Source organism: Acomys russatus, chromosome 6 (genome assembly GCF_903995435.1).
Source record: "Acomys russatus chromosome 6, mAcoRus1.1, whole genome shotgun sequence".
Taxonomy (NCBI): domain Eukaryota; kingdom Metazoa; phylum Chordata; class Mammalia; order Rodentia; family Muridae; genus Acomys; species Acomys russatus.
The window spans coordinates 66142865-66164553 of NC_067142.1; the positions used below are offsets into that span (position 1 = coordinate 66142865).

The 21689-nt window shown below is 45.3% G+C and overlaps 1 protein-coding gene across 3 annotated transcripts in view; it reads right to left on the bottom strand.

Annotated features, from left to right (window-relative positions):
• Nos1ap (nitric oxide synthase 1 adaptor protein) overlaps positions 1-21689 on the bottom strand; it is a 288416-nt gene that overhangs the window by 129810 nt on the left and 136917 nt on the right. The gene's annotated exons all lie outside the window — the stretch shown is intronic.

Here is a 21689-nt window from a genome sequence, read left to right on the forward strand (position 1 = left end):
AATACTTGACATGCTGCAATCTAACCCAACCCAGTGACTGGGGAAAGAGGGGACTTGTATTAAGACAGTGTGACCTGTCAATCAGATGGTTACTTCATAGACACCTCCCCAGATGAGTCTCTGCAGATCACACTACAGGCCCAGCCCACAAGAAGGGGTCACTCACACCTGATTTGGCTTCAGTGATTTTCTTACAGTAAAAGGCTTTTCATCAACACAACCATGACCAATAAAGCCTGGCACATTAATCAAAACAAATGTTAAGGCAAGGAGCCATTGAAAATAATCTGTGCATACCTTAAACATTACTAGAAAGCGTGAACATACATTTATTCACTGCAGTGTTGATTTAGGTTGGCAGTCTCTGTGGAGGTCCAAGGAGTAAGTTCCCACAGTATTCCATGCACAAACAGCACGTTGGCTCTGCCTCGGAGTCTTGTATCCTTTTAAGTGAACTAAGCGCTAAAAGGCGTTTGCTATTAAGTGACCTACGTACAGAGCCCCTTCCATGGGTTGTCGCTGCCTTCCAGCTTTTATGGTTTTCTTCGTTCCTAATTCATGAACCAATTGGCAACTTCTTTTGCAGCAACTCACTTCTATCAGTTGTGTTCCAAACGCTTAACTTGGTTTTGTAAACACAGCCAACATTCGAGAGTGCACACGAAGCTTCTAGGAGAGTGCTGAGTACATAGAGTCATCAGTCAAAGCTAGCAACTGTGCTCACCACGTGCCATTCATATATAATGATTATTTAATTATATAATTATTATTCAGTTACAGTAGCGAACTTACTTGATACAGACAGGTTCAGGAACTCATGATTGGCTCTCGGCATGCACGAAGCCCAAAGGGGAAGCCGGAAGTTGCGGAAGTTGTGGGCGGAACACAATGAACAGAGCACCAGCATACAGCAGTAGTAAGCATTATATAGGTTCACACAAGGACCCGGAGGCCACAAAGTCAAGCAGAGGTCACTTTAGAAGAACGTCCCCTCTACCTTTTAGACCTTCTGACCTCTTACCCTCCTCTACCTCCAACCCCATCGCTACTGTGGGCTCCATTCCCAGCAGGGCTGATGAGTAAGGTGGCTGTGGCCTGCACAAAGGCACCCAGGGAAGCATTAAGTCAGTCAGGAGTGAATCTCTCCTACATTGCTCTTCTTGTCACACATCCTGGGATGGGCCTACCTTCCCAAAAAGGAGACAACCCTCCCTAGCTCCTCTTGCCTCCATGCTGTCACTCAAGTCCACACTCTAAACCAGCAGTTCTCAAGCTGTGGGTCAGAGACCCCGAGATGAGGCGGGGGTGATGTTCAACGACCCTCTCACAGGGGTCACCTAAGACCACCAGAAAACTCAGATGTTTACATTACAATTCACAACAGTAGCAAAATTACAGTTATAAAGTAGCAACAAAAATAATTTTATGGCTGCGGGTCACCACAACATGAGGGACTCTCTTAAAGGGTCTTAGCATTCGGAAGGTTAAAACCCACTGCTCTGAATACAACACGGCTAAGCAGAGCTATTAGACTGAACTCTGCAGTACCCTGTAGGTGACACCTTCATCAAAAAAAAAAAAAAAAAAAACCCCAAGAAAAACATCTTCATTAAAAACAGCTTGCATAGGGAAATGTGATCTTTCAGGCCTGGCCCATGATACCGATGATTCTACCACCAAGCTACCCTACCCCCAGCCTAGCTACATATCATAGCTGTGTACCCTGATTCTTTCATCTTACCCCCAGAGACAGACAGACAAGAAGACTACAAGCAACTTACATCTCTATTGTGTTCTCCACAAAGGACCCCTATTTCTAATAAAGACCAAAGATAACAGCAACAAAAATAGTCTTTATTTGTAGAGTGCACTGTTAACATTTTCAAAATATTTAGGCTTGTCTCCTTGCAAATTCTCCCTTTCTCAGGGATGAAGTGTTGAAATGGATGGTGTGTGTCCACTCAAGAGTCCTTTTAATAATAAGACTCATGAAGGCATTGATTCTTTAGACCTCATTTTCAGTCTTATCAACCAATTGACACTCTCCCGTGTTCACTTCAGGCACTGCTAATAAAGTTAATCCAAAATCCCCCGAGTGCTGAGATCTAGATGGAACAGGGCTGTGGTATTAGCTCGTTCTGACCCTCCAAGGCACATGCGTTAGAGGCTCAGTTCCAAGGGTGGCATTAGTAGGATGTGACGGAATCTTTAAAAGGTGAAGACCGATGGGAGGTCATTGAGCCACTGGGGCCCTTGTAAGGGCTACAGGGTGACCCCTTTGGTAATTCTTGTAGAACGGTTATCAAACATCCTGGGCCAGTCTCCATCTAGTTGCTATGGCTACCTGACTGGCCATAGCTGCACAGGCTCTTGCCACTGCTGCCTGCCATGATGTGGTGCAGTAGAGAGGGGAACCACCAGAGCTGAACCAGTGTAGATACCTTTCAATCTCCAGAACTACGTGCTGAGCTGAAAAAATCTTACCCTATAAAGTTAGCCTGACTTAGGTATTTCATTAAGCAATGGCAAAACTGATCAATACTAACACTACCAGTACCCTCAACAAACCAACCCCCAAGCTAATGCATACTCCTCATCACAAAATGGGGGAAAAGTGATGGGAAGTGTCTGGCCATAGGCCTGAGAGTAAGTAAGTAAGTGACTGACAGAGGCCAGCAGACCGAACCTAAAGCTCCTAACCTCTAACCCCAGCAGCTGCGCTATCTTTCCAAACTCCAACGTTACAGCCAAACATTTTAACAAGGGTGCTGCTATTGGAAGGCAATGTTACAAGACATAGCATGTCCCCAGCACAGTCTCCAGACTGAACTCTAATGAGAATTTACCCAATTAAAATCCCAACATCAATCTAGCCTAAGGGATGTTGGCTTTCAGCCTGAAGCTCTTGAAAACACTTGACTCAGGAGTTCCTGCCACAAGGAAAGATTTGAGAGTCCTCAAGGCAAAGGTGAGCTGGCCTCAGCAGTGAGTGGGGAGCAAACATGTTTAAACCACCCCCGTTTCCAGACTCCAAGATGAAGTGCTGTAAGAGCTGGGGGTTGTCCAGGACTGATGGACAAGCTGCCATCAAGGTGAAATGATCTCAGCTCCTGTGAAAGTAGGAATTCACCTGATGAGGTTCCTCTGGCTGTGAAGGGTGAGCACGGACAGTGAGGGCTCACATGGGTACAGCACAGAGGAGGGTTCTGCAGAAGCAGACTGGTCATGAGTTATGGGGTCCATTTTATATTGCACTTTTAAACACCAGAAACAAGCAGAACAGAGAAACAACGCACCCTGCCCCAACAGCTGGGGAGCATTTTTTTTTTTTTTTCTAAAAATCAAAGAAGCAAATATGTTAGTCTATAATCCCAGCACTTAGAAAGCTGAGGCAAAACAAAACAACAAAAACAACAGAACAACAACAACAACATTATAATTCAAGGCTAGCCTGGGCCAAAGAGAAAGCAAAAGAGCCCCCCCCCCCCCTTTAAAGGCAAGGGGCTCAGCAGCCAGGTAACCTGAGCTCTAACCTTGGGACCCATGTAAAAAGGGAAGGTGTATTCTGACCTCCACATGCTCCATGTCATGTGCGCTCCCCTCCCAGATGCCCCCCATGACAGATACAGAGAGAGACAGAGAGAGAGAGAGAGAGAGAGAGAGACAGACAGACAGACAGACAGACAGACAGACAAAGAGAGAGATTCTTTTAAGAAAGGGGCAACTCTATAAAGAGAAGCAAGAGTAGAAGACAGAGAATGAACCGATGAGACAGGATTAAAGGGTAACCAGCTCCGCCTCCCCAGAGATAACCAAAGCAGCAGAGGTATTTGCCAGCGTGCCAGGCACACAGGAATGTAAAGCTGTCTGCTAGTGACTCTCGAAGTACTCCTGGGCACCTTTTCAAGCAGGACGCTCTGAATTTCAAAGCATGAGTGGCAAGTTGTGAGAAATAAGCCAGCCAGCATTTCCCTTAGTATTAAATAAATGATAAGGTTTCTATAAGGCACCTAATATCGATACAGGCATTTATAAGGGGTCTATACTGTAAGCTTCTAAACTGGCAGCCACCGGGCGTGGTGGCACACACCTTTAATCCCGGCACTCAGGAGGCAGAGGCAGGTGGATTGCTGTGAGTTCGAGCCCAGCCTGGTCTACAAAGGGAGTCCAGGACAGCCAAGGCTACACAGAGAAGCCCTGTCTCAAACAAAACAAAACAAACAAACAAATAAACTGGCAGCCAAGGAAAATGTCCACACCGTGCCTGGAACGCAGCAGGTATTCAGAACTACTGATTGGCATTAGAAGCCTGGGGATTGCACACACAGGGAGCATGCAATTGGATTGGCTGGCCTAAAGTTCTAAGGCACAAAGGCACCCAGTAAGGGGGAAATCAACAGTGAAAGCAAAGGCTTTGACAGCGACTGATTGATAAGCACCTGTGGAGTGGATGGCTGAGAATCCAAACAGCCGCCCGGTACTTAACATCTGAAACATGACTCTATGGTGAGACAGGAGAAGAAGTGATGTGAAAACTGGCTCTGCTCCTCACCAACTGTCACAGAGCATCTGTGACCTTAGTTTCTCACCTCAAAGGGAATGGGGGCATGATGGCCCTAAGTCCCTTCCAGCTCTCAAGTTCTGTATTTCTATGATTTGCTCAGCAAACAGGACAGGTATAACGTCGTATCTAACCACAGACAGAGATTCCTAAGCGCTTGCAGGGGGTGTGCACATGAGTAGGCTCACATCGTGAGCGAGTGAGGCAGGCAAGTGCTCCCTACATAACAGCTCCCTGTGGACCAGCAGATGGAATGCCAGGAATTGCTCACCATTACCTCTGTGTGTGTAGATAACTACCCCTGGCCTCTAATCACACTGGCCGGCACAGAAGCCTGATTTTAATTAAGCCAAAGCAATGAGGGCATGTGTCTGCCACCAATGCTTTGATCTCCCTATGGGGCATGTTTCTGCACTGTTGCCCACACTCCAAAGAGCCTGAAACACAAACCAGAGCGCCTTTGACAGTTCAGCCTTGACAGAACTCCTAGTGCAACAGCCAGGGAAAGTGTGGCAGAGAAGGGCAGTTATGGTTTGTGTTGCAAAGCTCCCAGCCTGGAGCCCAGGGAGAATTTGAAGAAGCCTTAAGCAGGGTCCCAGCAAGTTATGCTAATTGCTACAATGGTACAGTGAAATCTTGATGGAGAAGCTGCTGTAAGAAAAGGACTGAGTTCAAATTCTGGATCGCTGAGTCAATCTTTCTATAAAGAGAAGTCTCAAAAGTGGGTCACCAGGAACTAAACATCATAACAATTAACAAAAAAATGTCTTAAGCCAAAGTATAATAATAATAATAATAATAATAATAATAATAATAATAATAATAATAATAGTAAAACTCTTCCTATCTGCATCTCTCTCTTCCTGAGGGCTCTTGGAAGGAACCCTTAATAAGTGTCACCAGAATCTAAATGAACAGGCTGAGAATGTTATAAAAGACACACTGGGACCAGAGAGGACCGCACACAAGACAAAGATAGGCTAAAATCAGTGTGGAATTCCGTCACAATGGCTACTGGCAAAATGAAGTTAGCAGGTCCCTGGAAATAACATGGCTACAAATTCAGCATGCACTTTGTTTAGGCACAGGAGTGAGGGGCACGGTGTGGGGGTGTAGACAGGCATTCTGTGGAGTTCTGAGACATGTCCTGAGGCTTCTCGACTGGACCTGTGCGGGAGCAGTATCCATTCTTCCCACAATGGGAGGGGATCTTTGGGTCTGGACTAGAAACATGATGGAGAGAAAGCAGGGCAATGCCGCTGAAAGAGGCAGAGTTAGGAGGATACAGACATAAAGTGATACAAGATTCAGAAAGAGGAGCAGACGAGCCTCATTTGGAAGGAATTTAGAAAAATGGAGGCCTTGGGCCACTTAGAATGGTCTTGCTAACTTCACAAAACAAAAGTTCTATTACAAAGACCTCTTGGAACACAGCTTTCAAAGGGCCATTCTCAGATAAAAAAAAAAAAGTTGGATTTAAGCCTGATATGGAGCCAAATGCCTGTAATCCAAGGACTTAATTGTCTGAGGCAAGAGGATTACAAGTTCGAGGCCAGTCTGGGCTACACAGTGAGACTCCATGTCAAAAACAAACTGGCTTTTTCTACTGTCTCAACACAGACACTCAATTTTTCTGCCTCCTACAATGTAAATGCACTATGGCTTCCTACGTATGTTCCTTTAACTCCATTTTGTTCCCAAGGCCAGCTTGCCAATTGGACTCTACCTGGCATTTCCCCAGTTTTGGATGCTGTTCCTTCAGCCTACAGCTTTTCCTCATCTTCATCTACTGAAAACAAACAAACAAACAAACAAAAAAACACCACACTTGTCTGTTGGGGGATGGTCTAATGTATTTTGATGCTAATTACTGCTTGCTGTCTTTGTGACCCATCTTTTGATTAATAAAAAGCCATCCCACCTGGGCAGGGCAGAGGAGATAGAGGTATGGCTAAGGTTGCAGAGGGAGAGAAAGGAATTCTGGGAAGAAGAAAAAAGACCACCAAGAGGAGGAAGGAGAGAGACCCCAGAGGAGGGAGGAGGAGAAGGCCACCATGGGTTAGATGGAGGAGAAGCACATGGCAGGTGTGGATGGAGATTCGGCCCAGATGAAGAACATTAGCAAGTATTTGGGATTGTGGATGGGAGGTAGCTTGGTAGAAGTTATTCAAAGCAGATGACATGGGATTGAGGCAGGGATCACATACCTGCCCCACCATGGGAAGTAGTTTAGAGGATTAATTAACTAAGGCTATTTTAAAATATAACAAGTGTCAGTGTCTTAATTGATTGCTAGCTGGGCATACTGATAATACAGATAATACTGGTAATCTTAAAACAATACTCGTCATTCAAGGTCTGCTGTCTACGCCTCCTAGTGTGTGAGCAAAGTGTGCTTCTCAGGCACTATGTAGCTTGGTCACACTCTGCCTTGGGTCCTTGCCCTCCACACATGGCCTTTCCCAAAAGACTTGACATGCAGGGAAGGTAGAGACTACCTGTTGTTCAGCTCCATAGCTTTCCAACTCCAGACAGGAAGCCTCTCTCTATGGAGGCGAGTAACACAGGATGAACAGCTTAGTTCTTAAGGGCACAGACTTTGGAGACAGACTGAACACTGGAATCATGTGTCACCCTCCTACAGGCTGTGTGACCTTTAGTAAGTTATCAAACCTCTGTGCATTGGTTCACCACATATGTAATAGGGGGAAGCAATTACATGATAGGATTTATTTCATGACAAGCACTTAACACAGTGTCTACTACATAATGCTTTTTATTGATATCTTCAGATTCACATTCGTTCAGCCTTTCTGGAACAAACTAGCAAGAAGATGAGGTGCAGAATCAAAGCACATGAGAAAACATGACAAAGTGAGCAACCTCTCCTGCAGCTGTGCACAGGCCCTCCCACCAGTGCACAGCCCATCAAAGACCACAGCATTCCCATCATCAGCTTCCCCAAGGAGAACACAAAAGCATCTTGACTTTTTAATGAAAGAGAGGATAAAATGCTCTATATAGAAGAGGCGAAAGAAATCAGTTCTAATAACAGCCTTCTGATCCCCTGGCCCCCAAGGAAGAAAGGAAATGGACAATGCCAGGCATTCCAGGCCTGCCATCGCTGAGCAACTTTCAGATGGAGCTGAACAGGCTGCCATCTTTTACCCACAAACCCAGAGGTGAGGCTTCTGGCTACCTCAAGGGTTCTGCTCATGACTTCGATCTCAGAACAGCAACGCATTGCACCTTACAACTCTTTTCTCTTGGGGCGGAGGGGGACAGACAGGGACTTGGCCCTCCGAAGAAGCGCGTCTGCTTGGAGTCACAGATAACAGCTCTGAACTCTGAACAGGGACCTTCATGTGACTAATTGTGGGCTCATTAGAGGTAATTTCAGATCACATGAGCTGAGCACAAGGCATCCTGTTGATGTGATGGTATATTCTCACACTGAAATGTCTGTTTGGAGTTTTATGTTGTTAAGATATTGACATTCAGCTGGGCATGGTGGCACACGCCTTTAATCCCAGCACTCAGGAGGCAGAGGCTGTGAGTTCAAGGCCAGCCTGGTCTACAAAGCGAGTTCAGGACAGCCAGGGATATACAGAGAGACCCTGTCTTGAAAAACAAAACAAAGCAAACAAACAAACAAACAAAAAAAGATATTGACATTCGATCGGGGTGCGGTGGTGGCCCACGCCTGTAATTCCAGCACTCAGGGAGGAAGAGGCAGGTATTCCAGGACAACCAAGGCTATGCAGAGAAATCCTGTTTCAAACAAAACAAAACAAAAACCAAAAAAAACCCCAACTAAACAACAACAAAAAGATATTGACATTCTACTATTTGAAATTCTGTATTCTGCAATTTAACATGTGTGTGCGCGCGCGCGGCGCGTGCGTGCGTGCGCGCATGTGTGTTACACACAGTTGAACATTCCTATAGAGGTCAGAACACAACGTCAGGTGCTGTTCCTCATGCACCACCCACTTTTGTTTGTTTTTGTTTTGAGTCAGTATCTCTCATTGATCTGGACTTGGTCATGGTTCCTAGCCAGTGAGCTCAGGGATCCACCCAGCCCGGTCCCCCCAGTGCTAGGATTACAAGAGATGTACACTAGCCTCTTCAAGGACATGCCACCATAAACTTACTTCAATCTCCCAGGACTCAACTTCCAAAGGTTCCACCATATCACCAAAGGGCCACAGACTGGTCACCAACTCTTGATACATGGGCCTTTTGGAAACGTGCCTAGACTATAGCAAATATATATGTGGTGATGTGGTGTGTGTGTGTGTGTGTGTGTGTGTGTGTGTGTGCGCGCGCGCGAGCGCGCATGTGCGCGTGCACATGTGTAGCTCTCCTTAACCCTTCTCAGGAGTTCCTTATCATTATCATTTGCTGGTTAATAATTATTTGTATTAAAATTTCCTTCAAAGCATACATGTGAGTATGTGGAACAAAACACTTGGGAAGCTGAGGCAGGAGCATTACAATATCCAGGTTAGCCTGGTTTACATAAGAAAAGTATGGTTACAGTCTGAACTCCACTACACATAGTCAGTAATGAAGAGAGGTAAGTGTTAAGGGAGGCAAAGACACAGCTGCGATGCAGCCTTTCTTTCCACTCGGTGACTCTCACTTCCTCCTCCCTAATTCTAACATCCCCACAGTAACTATGTGTCTTCCATGGCACACCTACCGCCCTGGGATCAGTTCACATTCAGAAATACTTTACAGAGGCAAATTCATGAGTCAAATGAGCGCTGTGGCTCCTGCCATTCCTTCCAGGCACATGTACCTTAGCTCATATAATGGGAAGGTGGGTGATGCTTTACATGTGGGAAGACTGTAGTTGAGAGAAGGGAAAGAAAGGTGACTGTGGAAATCGAGAATAAACAGATAAAAAGAGAAACCCTGGGTAACACACACAACCACCTAGCACACAAACATTGCTGCAAATTATATTCAATAGAAAACAAAACACAAAACAATTTAAAAAAATCAACCAAAAAGAGAAAGAATCTGACGCCACAACTAACAACATAGCACACACTATGGATGAGTTTCCCTAATTAACCTCAGTGTAAAATTTCCCAATCGAATACTAACAAGTCAACATATGAAAAGGACCACACACCATCGTAGAATCGATTTCATCCTGTGATGCAAGGATAGTTCAGTATAAGCAAGCCCATAGCTGCACCAGTGACTCAAGAACAGGGATCTTACCATCATCACGTTTCCCCTTCGTGGTGAAAGCCCTGACAAGGCCACAGTAGGGGGGCACCTCTCGGCACAGCAAAGCCCCAACATGACAGGCCTGGACCCAACAGTCTACTAAACCTGAACGAATCCCTCCAAAACCAGCAATGAGATTTTCCTTATTCAACAGAGCGTTTTGAAGTCCTAGCTAAAACAACAGGCAAGGGGAAAAGATAAAACGATTTCTATTCAAACACAGTAAAACCCTCTACTTAAAAGATGTTTAAAGACTTCATCAGAAAATCCGCAGGTCTGATAAACGTTTTCAGTGAAGCAGCAGTGTACAAAATAAGCATACACAAATCGGCTGGTTTACTACATAACCGATGACAAACTTCTGACAATGATATCAAAGGCAAAAAAAGGAGGGGCACTTCACATTCTTAAAAAGAGGTGGAAGGACCTCTGTAGTGACAACTTTAAATCACTGAAGACTTGGGTCCAGGGGTCCTGTGCAAACTGTGGCACCAGCAAGGACAACACTTGCAGTAAATTTCAACCCCCTACCCAGATCTAGCCAATGGACAGGAGTGGAGAGTGGGGTCTGACTTTCACACGAACTCTGGTGCCCCATATTTGACCAAGTCCCCTGAATGGGGAGACCTGGTGGCACTCAGAGGAAGGATAGCAGGCTTCCAAGAAGAGACTTGATACCCTATGAGCATATACAGGGGGAGGTAATCCCCCTCAGTCACAGTCATAGGGGAGGGGAGTAAGGGGAAAATGGGAGGGAGGGAAGAATGGGAGGATACAAGGGATGGGATAACCATTGAGATGTAATACGAATAAATTAATAAAATATATTTTAAAAAATCACTGAAGACTTTGAAGAAGCCTCTAAAACAGTGGTCTTAAGCTGTGGGTCGAGACCCCTTTTGGGTGGAGTATCAGATATTCTGCATAGCAGATATTTACACTGCAACTCATAACAGTTGCAAAATTACAGCTATGAAGTAGCCGCAACATGATTTTACGGCTGGGGGGCGGGTCACCACAACATGAGGAGCTGTATTAAAGGGTCACAGCGTTAGGAAGGGTGGGCACCACTGCTCTAGAAGATGGGAAACTCCCCAATGCTGAGACAGAAACACTAACATGATGAAATAGTGATATTACTACAGCAATTAATAGATTCAACGCAATCCCCATCAGAATCCCAATGACATTCATCACAGAAATAGAAAATAATCCTGAAATTCATATGGAAAACACAAAAGATTCAAATAATCAGAGCAATTTTAGGGTAGAAAGGTAATTGCTAATGGCATCCCAGCATCTACTTTCCAGTTACACTACAGAATTAAGGAAATAAACAGCACTGGCCCTCAAACCAATGCAGTAGAATAGAGGGCTAGACATTAGCCCACACTGCAACCACTGCCTGAGGTTGACCAACGTCAAAAACATACATTGGACAAAGGTCCTTTCAACAAATGGTGGTGAGAAAATTAGAGACCAACCTGCAGAAGAGCAAAACCACAGCCTTATCTCCAGCTTTGTAAAAACATCAATTAAAAAGTGGATCAAAGACCTGAAACCTTGGAACAGCTAAAAGAAAACATAAGGGAAATCCTTTGAGCCACAGGAACAGGCAAGGACACAGGCAAAGGACATTCTGAAAAGGAAGTAATAGTAAGAACTGACAAATGGAATTTCACGAAACTGAAAAGCTTCTGCAAAGCCAAGGACAACTGCACAGGATGAGAGAAAATCCCGGCCATCCAGAAATCCAACTCCAAACAATAAGTCAAAAAGAGTCATTAACTCAACCAGCAAATAGGCAAGTGAACGGAGTGGATAGTTCTCAATGGAAGCCATATAAACGGCCAATAAATGCATGGGAGGAAGTGGTGTGGTGGTGGACCCCTTTAATGTTAGCTCTTGGGAACCAGAGGCAGGGGGATTATCTGTGAGTTCTAGGCCAGCCTGGCCTACATAGTAAGATCTTGTCTCAAAGTTTAAAAACAAAAAAAAGTCAACACAAAGATACACAAAAACTCCATTTGACCCCAGTCAAAACGTCTACCGTGAGGATGAGGAAGGGTAAGTGACGGTGAGGAAGCAGGGGGAAAGGATTATGGAAGTGTATACAGTGCAGCCATTATTGGATATCAGTGTGGTGAGTCCTCAGAGCCACCGTATGACTCAGCACAGGCTCCTGGGTCTACACGTGAAGGACTCTGATCAGTGCACCACAGAGACAGTCTACCCACAACAGGATAGGAACACCCACGGCAACTCCCAATAGCCAAGAGACAGAACCAGCCTCGATGTCCATCAGCTGATACACAAAGCAGGATGGGAGGGTTTTGTGTGTGTGTCAGTTTTGGCTGTTACTTCCTGGAAAATGGACGGGCCTGGAGATCAATGTATTGAGTGAAGTTAAGACTCACACGGTCAAATATTATTGTTTTCTCCCAAATGTAGAATGTAGAATTTAGTGTTTGACCTTTAGAGGACAGAAGCAGTGTATGGAGGGGTGGAACAAGAGAAAATGATGAAAGAAATGAAACGTGTGTGCTTTTTTCTCCTATAAATGACATGAAAGCAGAAAGGGGGCAATTTGCATGGAGGGCTGGACTGGCAGGGGATACTAGAGGCAACAAGAGAGAGTAATGGTGGAGGTTAAATATAATGCTATACACTTATGAAAAAGAATACATGTTAAAATAAAATAACTTAAAGCAGGAAATATACTATTACTCTGGGCACCCTAATTAATCACAGAAAAATTTATGAGGAAAAAAAAACTCACAAATTTTCTTTTCAATGGAACATTCTTTCTCCCTCCAGGGTTCTGTGTTTCTGCTAAGCCTGGACTCTCACTCAGCAATTCAGGATGCAGCATATGCACACAATCCATGTATGCACACAGCCTGAGCCTGCTTCCCCATTTCCACGCTGCTCTCAGCTTCCTTCCTGAACCCCGAGCCAGCTGCACAGCACTGCAGACAGTCTTCAACAAACAAGCGGCACTACCTCACCAGCCAGAATCCCAGCCCAGACTCCCACTTCCACATTTAGTAGAGAAAGGATAAAATGTTGTCTCTCCTGGGAAATTTTTTTTGTTTCAGTATTCCTGTGCTACTTCTTTTAGTAGACTCCAGTTCCCTGACCGAAATCCTGTCCTCTATTTCCTTATAGTTTCTAATTTCATAATCACGCTAAAAATTCACGTGGAAGAGTTGCAGTTTATGGGGTTTACTCAAAGGTCTGTCTCATTTATTGCCTTTTATGTTATGTTATTTGTATTTCATTGTTAATTATCTTGGTCCCTGAGGTCTGCTCTCTGTCATTTACAGGCAGGCTATCACGTACCCCAAGTAATGCTGTGTAACCTCGCCTCCAAATTTATCCCTGTTTGGCTGAATCAAAGGCCTACACACGGGGGCAGGCAGAAGTGAGGTACGCATGGCCAAGCAGGCTTGGAGGACAGACGGATCATGGGATGAGGAGAGACATGGATGAGAGAAAAGAAGGAAGATGAGTCACAACGGGTTAGGTGAAGAAGAACCACGTGGCTGGCGGACAAGGATCATTGGGAAGAGAAGCAGCCCCAGATGGACAGAATAAGCAAGTAGTTATGGGGATATTGTATGGGAAGGAGCCCAGATAGGGATGATTAAAGCAAGCAGCATGGGTTGTGGGGCTGGGAACTAACAATCTAGCTTTGGGGGGTTATTCTGCCTAGCCCCAAGTTTAAGGCATATTAAAAATATAACAGGTGTCTGTGTCTTTCATTGATAGAAAGTGGCATAAATAAAAACTGCCATAATAATTACAGGCTATTAGTAATAAACACTTATAGACTTTTTATTTTCTGCCAACACTGAACAAGGCTCGAAAGTAGATGTTCAGGATCAAGTGGAATACGGGCAGTAAAATACTAGACACTTAACTGTGTGCTCCATGGTTCTAGGTCTGACTCTCACAGTCACCTCTGCTTTCCCCTTGGGTCACAAGATTCCTATCGTCAAATCTCACCATGAATGACCAGGTCCCAATCTACACAATTCCAACCCCCGGTCCATGCATGAACCTGGCTCTGGTCTCTTGCTACATGCAACGGATACTGCAACCATTTCCTAGGGCTGGCCACACCCTCCCTCGCCATCGCTGGCCTTGAACCCACTTGATGTTTAAATCACTTCTGGGTGCTTTTTAAAAATAATTGTCTTTGTGTGTTCAGATGAGAAGAAAGGCGACTTGAGTGTGCCGATTCTATGGCACCTTCAAGAGACCTGTCAAAAATCCTGGTGGTGGTGGTGGTGCACGCCTTTAATCCCAGCACTCAGGAGGCAGAGGCAGAGAAGAGGCAGACGGATCTCTGGGTTCAGGGCCAGCCTGGTCTACAGAGCAAGTTCTAGGACGGCTAGGTCTTAGACACCTGTCTCAACAAACAGAAACAAATAAGAAAGAAAGAAAGAAAGAAAGAAAGGAAGGAAGGAAGGAAGAAAGGAAGGGAGGAAGGAAGGAGTTCTACCAAGAAAGGTTAATATGGCCATTTTAAGTACAAGGAGTCTGCATGCTTAAAGTTATGAATACATTTTATAGAGAGATATAGATATATTAGATAAAAGACATCAGCAGGGAGATTAAAAGTTTTATCTATGCTGTTAGGTTTATAAGCTCTGTGATGTTAGGTGATGATTCTGAATGGTGAAGCCACGGGTGATGCATCATAGTGTATATGTTTGTAATATATGTATTTTTTCTTAAACATCCTAAATGTGCATTCATTACGATAGCCCTAGATGCAGCCTGCTGCTTTTCCTCTTGAGCCCTCACAACCAAAAGGGAACTAGACAGTATGATTTCAGGCAGCGTGAGGGTCTAGATAATCTCTCCTGTCCCTCTTGTCAGACAAATTGCTCTCTGGGAATTAAAACAAACGGACAAACAAACAAGCTGAGGCATACAAAGTACACTGGAGAGAGAGAAGCCTAAGAGCAGCACACAAGGCCTGTCATCAAAGGCGATTAAAGAGGGGAGAAGCTAAGAGCTCCCGAGGGCAGCACTAGCTTAGAAAGAGACAGAGTGCTAATGGGGGTATTTATCACTCCTCCCCTAACTGGCTCCAGAGCTTAGAAAGAAATACAGTCCAGAGCCAGGAAATCGACTGAACCAGCCTACCAGGGAAAGTAAGCACAAGTCCAAGGGATACAAATGCTCACCTAGAACCAGAAATGTTTCAGATTAACAAGTTTGTCAGATCTGGGGTTTTCTGCGGAGACTTTACCAGTTAAACACCCCAAATCCGCATGTCCTAAAGCTGAAGTGATCTGAGATCTGACATTTTTTGGGTTTTGTGTTTCAGTTTTAGGAGCATTTCAGAGCATCGCAGGCTAGGGATGAACAATTTGCATTTTGAAAAAAAATGATGTTTTTAAGTTAGTTATGGCTCTGCTAGGTCCTTCTGCTATGTGCCCAGTCAATCTGGTAACTATCGCTCTCCTGTTGCCAGCCGTACTACACCTCCACTGACGTCTAACAACTGGCAATGTCACATTTCCTGGAGGAATGCTTACTTTACGTTGTCTTTAGATCCCCGGGGCCTGTCACTAGAGAAGAGGAAACAGTTCTTAATTGAATGACTGACAGAAGCAAAAAATATTTTTATTTGGCTTTAATCTCTCCATTCCCTCAATAATATGGCTTATTTCCAAACAGAGAATACAGTTAATCAAGCAGTTTAAATCACTTTACAAAAAAATACATCCTGAGCTATTAAGGCTTTAATGGCAGGAGCAGAAGGCTCTCCCGGGCTGGTCCTAATCTGTAAAGCACCATGAGCAACAACCCAAGAGTAGCAAAGATGAAGAACGCCATAGGGGATCTTTTCAAGCCACAGTGAGACCTGGTTCCTAAGCGCCCACTCTCTTAAGTGAATAAAACCTCAGCAGTTTGGAAACGCACACCTGTCACATGGGGTCTCCAGACCTAGAGCAGAGGAAACAGCATAGGGGACAATGCTGACTGCTTATGACACACCTGGAGGCACGCTGACAGCCTCTGGGAAAGGGAGGCTACATTCTTTGACTCGTGGTGAATAAAAAGCACCCCAGGACAGCAACCATGCAGACCATCATCAGGGAGAGGCAGTGTGGGTACTGTTCCGCCCAGTTCTTATGCTGTGGACAGTAAATGAAGCCTGTCTGGGAGGTATGGCGGGCTGGTGCACCTGCTGCAGTGGAGGATGCCAGGTCCACGGAGCAGAAGCCGGGAAGAGAGGGTAAGAGTGTAGAGGTGGTCACACTCTTTTTGTGAGTGCTCACATTTTCTCTGTATCCATGACAGTATCCTAGGCTTTTGAGGGAACCAAGATTCATAGATAAGAAACAAGTGGGGATGATCCTAAGTGACCTGGGCTGCACAGTAAGACCGTGACTCACCAGGGTGGTGCTTTTAACACTAGAATCAGTCTGTGATAAAGCAGACACTTTGGACTGAACACCAGCCTCAGTCAAAATGGTAGTGGAAAGTCTAATTAGTCACGGTGGCAACAAGGCAGCCAACTTCCTTATGTCTTCCCAAAATGTTTCTTTTACTCCCTACCAAAGTCACGCTAAATTAAATCAGACTCCATAGCATTTCCTGTCTTCTTGTTCAGAAATTGTATTTCATTTTTTTCCATTGGCCAAAACCAAGGTTTCTATCAGAAGGGCAGGTAATCCATCGCCACGCTGCAGTTGCTGCCCTCCAACATGGTGCTTATTTTTCCGTATGCTGTTTTCCTCAACTTCCGTGGTTCCAGGCTTAAGATGGGATTCTTCTCAAGCACAATGAGCTTAAAAAACTAAATAATATCCTAGTTTCTCACTAACAACTTTTGATCCCCTCTACCAAAAAGTTTCTCATTCTCGGATAAGTAATGAAGTCATGAGTGCTCCTTACTAAAAATCAGGAAGAATGTGTGAGTGCCAGAAGCAACAAGAAACTATTCAAATCAATTCTGCCAGGCGTGGCTGTACACACAGAAAGGTAGGTTGGGCTACTCGGGAGGCTACGATAAGAGGATTCATAAGACAGGAAGGGAAGGAGAGAGGCAAAGAGGTTGGCGCAGGAGAGATAGAAGGGGAGGCAGATGGAGGAAGGGAGGAAGAGAGGGAGGGAGGAGGGACAACGGATGGAGGAAGCTCTCTTTGTCTTGTCTCCAAGATTTCTACCTACAAACACCCCAGGTGTCACCTCTTGTGTCGTGTGCGCTGAAGTTCTGTTTTTCACCCCCTTTTCCCGAAAACACTCTTGTGCTCTGCAATAAAGTGTGAGGATGGCAAAGTTAATTACAAGTTAATGACTCTACAGTCTTTAACCCTGCGAATGAAAGCCGCCATCTACCACAAATTAAACTCACTATTTACACACACTTCCTGAAAATGAACTCGACACGGCCCTTAGTGAATGAGTCTGGCAGAAAACATTACCCCAGGCGCCCAGACACAGGCGAAGGGAGCTCTTTGGATTCAAAACAAATCTCACACATTCTATACTCTCATGAATAGTACTGAAGTATTGGTGTTGGTTTGTCTTCCAAACCAGCTACACCGTGAGCAGTGGGATAGGTGTGTAGAGCCACAGGACATGTGGTCTGGCATCTTACTCACTTTCTATGCTCCGTCTACAACATTGGTACTGTTAAAATGATCAAGAACTAATATTGAATTTAATAATAGATGACTAAAGCAAAAAAAATATTTTATGTAGACAATGACGAATAAAATTGGGAACTTCTCCTCCAAGTCCCTGTTTAGTTGGGTTCAGACTTTATGCCTCAACTTCCTGAAGGTTTCCCCATACCTTATCCCTGGCACCCCATTCCCTACACCTTCAACCATGCAGCTCTCCTTGGCTCCAGAGGTCCTCCTGGATGCTTTTCCTCAGCTGCTGCAGCTTCGAGCCCCATTCCTACCTTCATCATTCAGCGTAAAGTCCATACCATAACCACATGGGAACATTAGGCCTTCATTGTTTTTCTATCCTCATCTGAGTTTCCCTGATTTCTTTTCAAGATAGGGCTCCCCCACCCCAAATGTTACAGAAAGGGAGAGATGACATGGGGTTAGGAGACAGATCTTCAAACTCCACCTCAAAGCCAAATGCTTAAGAATTACCTAAGTAGGTTCTCTCTGTTCTAAACAAGGTGCTTGTCGGTTTTGTTTGTTTAAAATCACACAGGGATAGAGGAAAACACAACTGTATTAGACATAGTTTAAGAACCTTCTTTCTTTCTTTCTCTTTTTCTTCTGTTGGTTGTTTTAGTTCTTGAGGCAATGGTCTTAGCTATCTCAAGCTTGCCTTCAACTCACAGTGAAACCACGTCTGAAATCCCTGATCCTCTTCCCTCCACTTCTAGGTTTCAGGGGTACAGCTGGCACCACCATGCTGGCCTTTAGAACCATTTTCTTAAAGATTCTACATCTCACACACCCAGTATTCTGAATAAATTATTAAAATGTCTTTGACATGTATACTGTCCACCAGGGACATTATATACTAGCATGTTTAACAGTAAAGCATAGTAGAAGCATTAACAACACTTCAATAGTCAAATGTTACAGTTTGAGAAGCTCAAAACTCCATGGCACTTTAAAAGAATAATTTGATAATTCCTAACAAAATTGGCAGAGCCAATTCCTTGTTGTACAAGCATAGAGATCTAACTTGGATCCCCAGAGCCCACATTTAAAATAAGCCTGACATAGCGATATGTAGTTGCAATCCTTGCCTAGGAAGGTAGAGACAGGTGATGGCTCCCGAGGGGCCACCTGCAAGTCAGTCTAACCCAATAGGCAAAAGCTCCAAGCTAATAGAGCCGGTCTCAAAAAATAAGGTGATTGCTCACGAGGAATGCCACCCTGTGTTGTCCTCTTCCTAACACACACACACACACACACACACACACACACACACACACACACACGAGAGAGAGAGAGAGAGAGAGAGAGAGAGAGAGAGAGAGAGAGAGAACACACACACTCCTCAAGCCTTCATTGTAAATTCCTGAATAGGTTAACACCATGTAATTAACTTAACCACCACCTCCAAAATATAAGAATAGTGTTTAAAGGGGGTTTGTTATGTTTTGTTCAGAACAGAGCCCTGATCATTAGTTTAACCTATCCTGGATAAAAGACCCATTACTGATCCACCCATTCAGATGAAAAATCACACCAGTGAGTCCTCCCATTAGCTCAAATGTTCTACAAACATAAGTCAAAGAAAACCAATGCACATGTGTAAAATAACCTGGCATTCTTGGCATGGGGCCCCCTGGGAAGGAGTAAATTTGCTTGAAGGAAGCCAAGTGTGGAAAATTACAGCTAGATGGACTGGCACATTCAGAGCAAACAGCAGGGGGTCTGGGAAGAGCCATCTGACAGACCACCCAGAACCATGGGCTCTCACCCACTCTGCATACCAAGGCTTCCTGATCACCTCTAACCCTTATTACAATGTTGATCTCAGAGGCAGGCCCTTCATCTGTACTCCAGATTTCAGCCTATGGGATGGAAAGAAGAGACTCTGCTGAAGGAAGAGACCCATAGCATCTCTCACTAGCAGCCACAGGACCAGAACACGCTCTTCACTCCGTGTGTCAATATTTACTCTTCCCCAGGGGCACAAAGCAGATTAAAGCTGCTTCCTGAACGTGAAGTTACAGGCAACATTTTTTCCAAGCCACCAGTCTCCCCCTCCAGCAACAGAGCAACCAGTTCTAATCAGGAGGATCACAGACTAAAGCTTAACATACAGTAGTTGGTCCTAGGAGGACGGGTCCTTGATGGCAGGCCGGAGGTGTGCAGGGCTGTGCTCTCAGCACTCACTGCTTCCGACGGGGGTGACATGCTGCTCAGCAAACTAACACTGCCCAGCAGTTGTGCGAATGAATAATTACTGCACCCTGTCAGTTTCCGGATAAGGCCAGCAGTCATACCCCTCCAAGAAGGAAAGGGTGTCTGCGAGGTGGCCTAGAGAGCAAGGGTGACTACTGACAAGGATGCAGCAGACCTACCTATATGATATAAAGAGAACCACTTCCTACAAGCTGTCTGTCCTCTGACCACCATCGATATATAAGCCATAGTATATGTTCTCCTCCCCCGCCCCCCCCCACACACACCTGCACACACGCACAAACAGATGAAATATAGGTAGATACAGAGATAGGGAGGAGAGGAAGGGAGGGAGGGAGGGAGGGAGGGAGGGAGGGAGGGATATCAGGCAAGGAATAGGAAGAAAGACTAGATAGTGAACGAAAAGCATGTGCCCTGGACCCAGGGGTCCTAGGTAGAGCAATAAATAAAAGGGCCCAACTTCTAGAACCAAAACATAAAAAACAGATAGGCCAACAGGCAATCCAAGACCTAAAAGTCAGTAAGGGTTTCAGTCTGATCCTCATACCCTTGGAGGAAAAATACTAGTAACGTCTGTTTTCGCCAAGTACCTCCAGAGTAACCAAGAGGACCAGGCACTGTCCAACACCCGGACAGTCTTCATGTCACGACACACAATGGCCCAGTGAGGTAGGGGAGCTGTTCTCATGCCCACGTCACAAGAAGTAAGGCTGAAAACTCAGGAGCTGCTTAGGGAGGGACAGTTGATACATAACATTTAGGAATCCAGCTGTCACTTAGCACCCGCACTGTCACCCACTCCCTGAGGACTTCTCACTGCTGCCTGCTGCACCTGAGGTTTTCCCCTGGGCATGGCAGTGAATGTCCTAAGACAGCTCATTCTAATGCCAGGCAGCAACAAATAGTCGAGCCAGGCATGGGTGGAAAAGAGACACTGCAACATCGCTGGAGAAGCAAGGTGGAAGGCGTAGCACCCGAGCCACACCTGTTGTCCGGCTGCAGCCCCAGGTGCCAGTGAATGGGGCTGGAGGAGAGACAGTGTTCTCTAGATAGTCCTGCCAACCTCTTCCACTTCCTTCACTGCTGGATTCCTGGGAGAGCAACGGGCAAGTCAGCAGGAGATCTCGGGGCAGTATCTTCAGTACTTACTACAGGCTTTCGTCATCTTGGAGATCTGTAAATGATAGCTATCAGGCCCAGCCCTGCAGGGGATAGGAGGAGTCCTTCGAAAGCCAAGGGGCTTGTCAAAGGCATTGCCACCACAGTGGCATCCTCGTTAGCTCGAGACCTAAAGTGTAATGGAGAAGTTGAGGCTTAGAGAGGTCAAGAGACTTTGCATCATCCCAGGGTAAGATCTTAAGTTATCGGCCATTTCCTCTACTGCAGCACTTTTTGCCTGGTGAAGAAGTCCTGGTGCCAGCTCAAACGCAATCCTCTTTGGAAGCTCACCTTCTAAGTCAGCCCAAAGATGAGCGAGTCTGACGGTTTTGAAGGCCCGCGCAGAGCGATCGCAAGCCGATCTCCACGCAGCCACTTACTAGCCTCAGTAGCCTGAAGTCAAATCATCTCGATGAGACTCAGTTTCTTCAGCTTTGCTGAGGTTTAAATAGATATGTCCCCCACAGGCCCGTGTGCTTGAAAACACGGAGATGCTGGCTTTGAAGGTTGTAGAATCGTTCAGAGGCACAGTCTTGTTGGAGGAAATGGGTCTCTGCGATTTCACAGGCATACCCCATTTCCTACCTGTGGCCAGCTGTGCCATGTCTCTCCACCATGACAGACCATAACCCTTCTTAAGCTAGGAGCCCAAACAACCCCCCTTCTCTCTTAGGTTGCTTTTGTTAGTTATCGTGATGCAGCAACGAGAAAAGCAAAAATACACTCTCTGATAAGGATAACCCTGCCACATGGAAAGTCTCTGGGAGGCCTGAAACACAGCAGTCACTCATCACTCCCACCACCCTACCTATAGGATAGAAGGAAGCTGACAGAGTTCAGCAAACTGG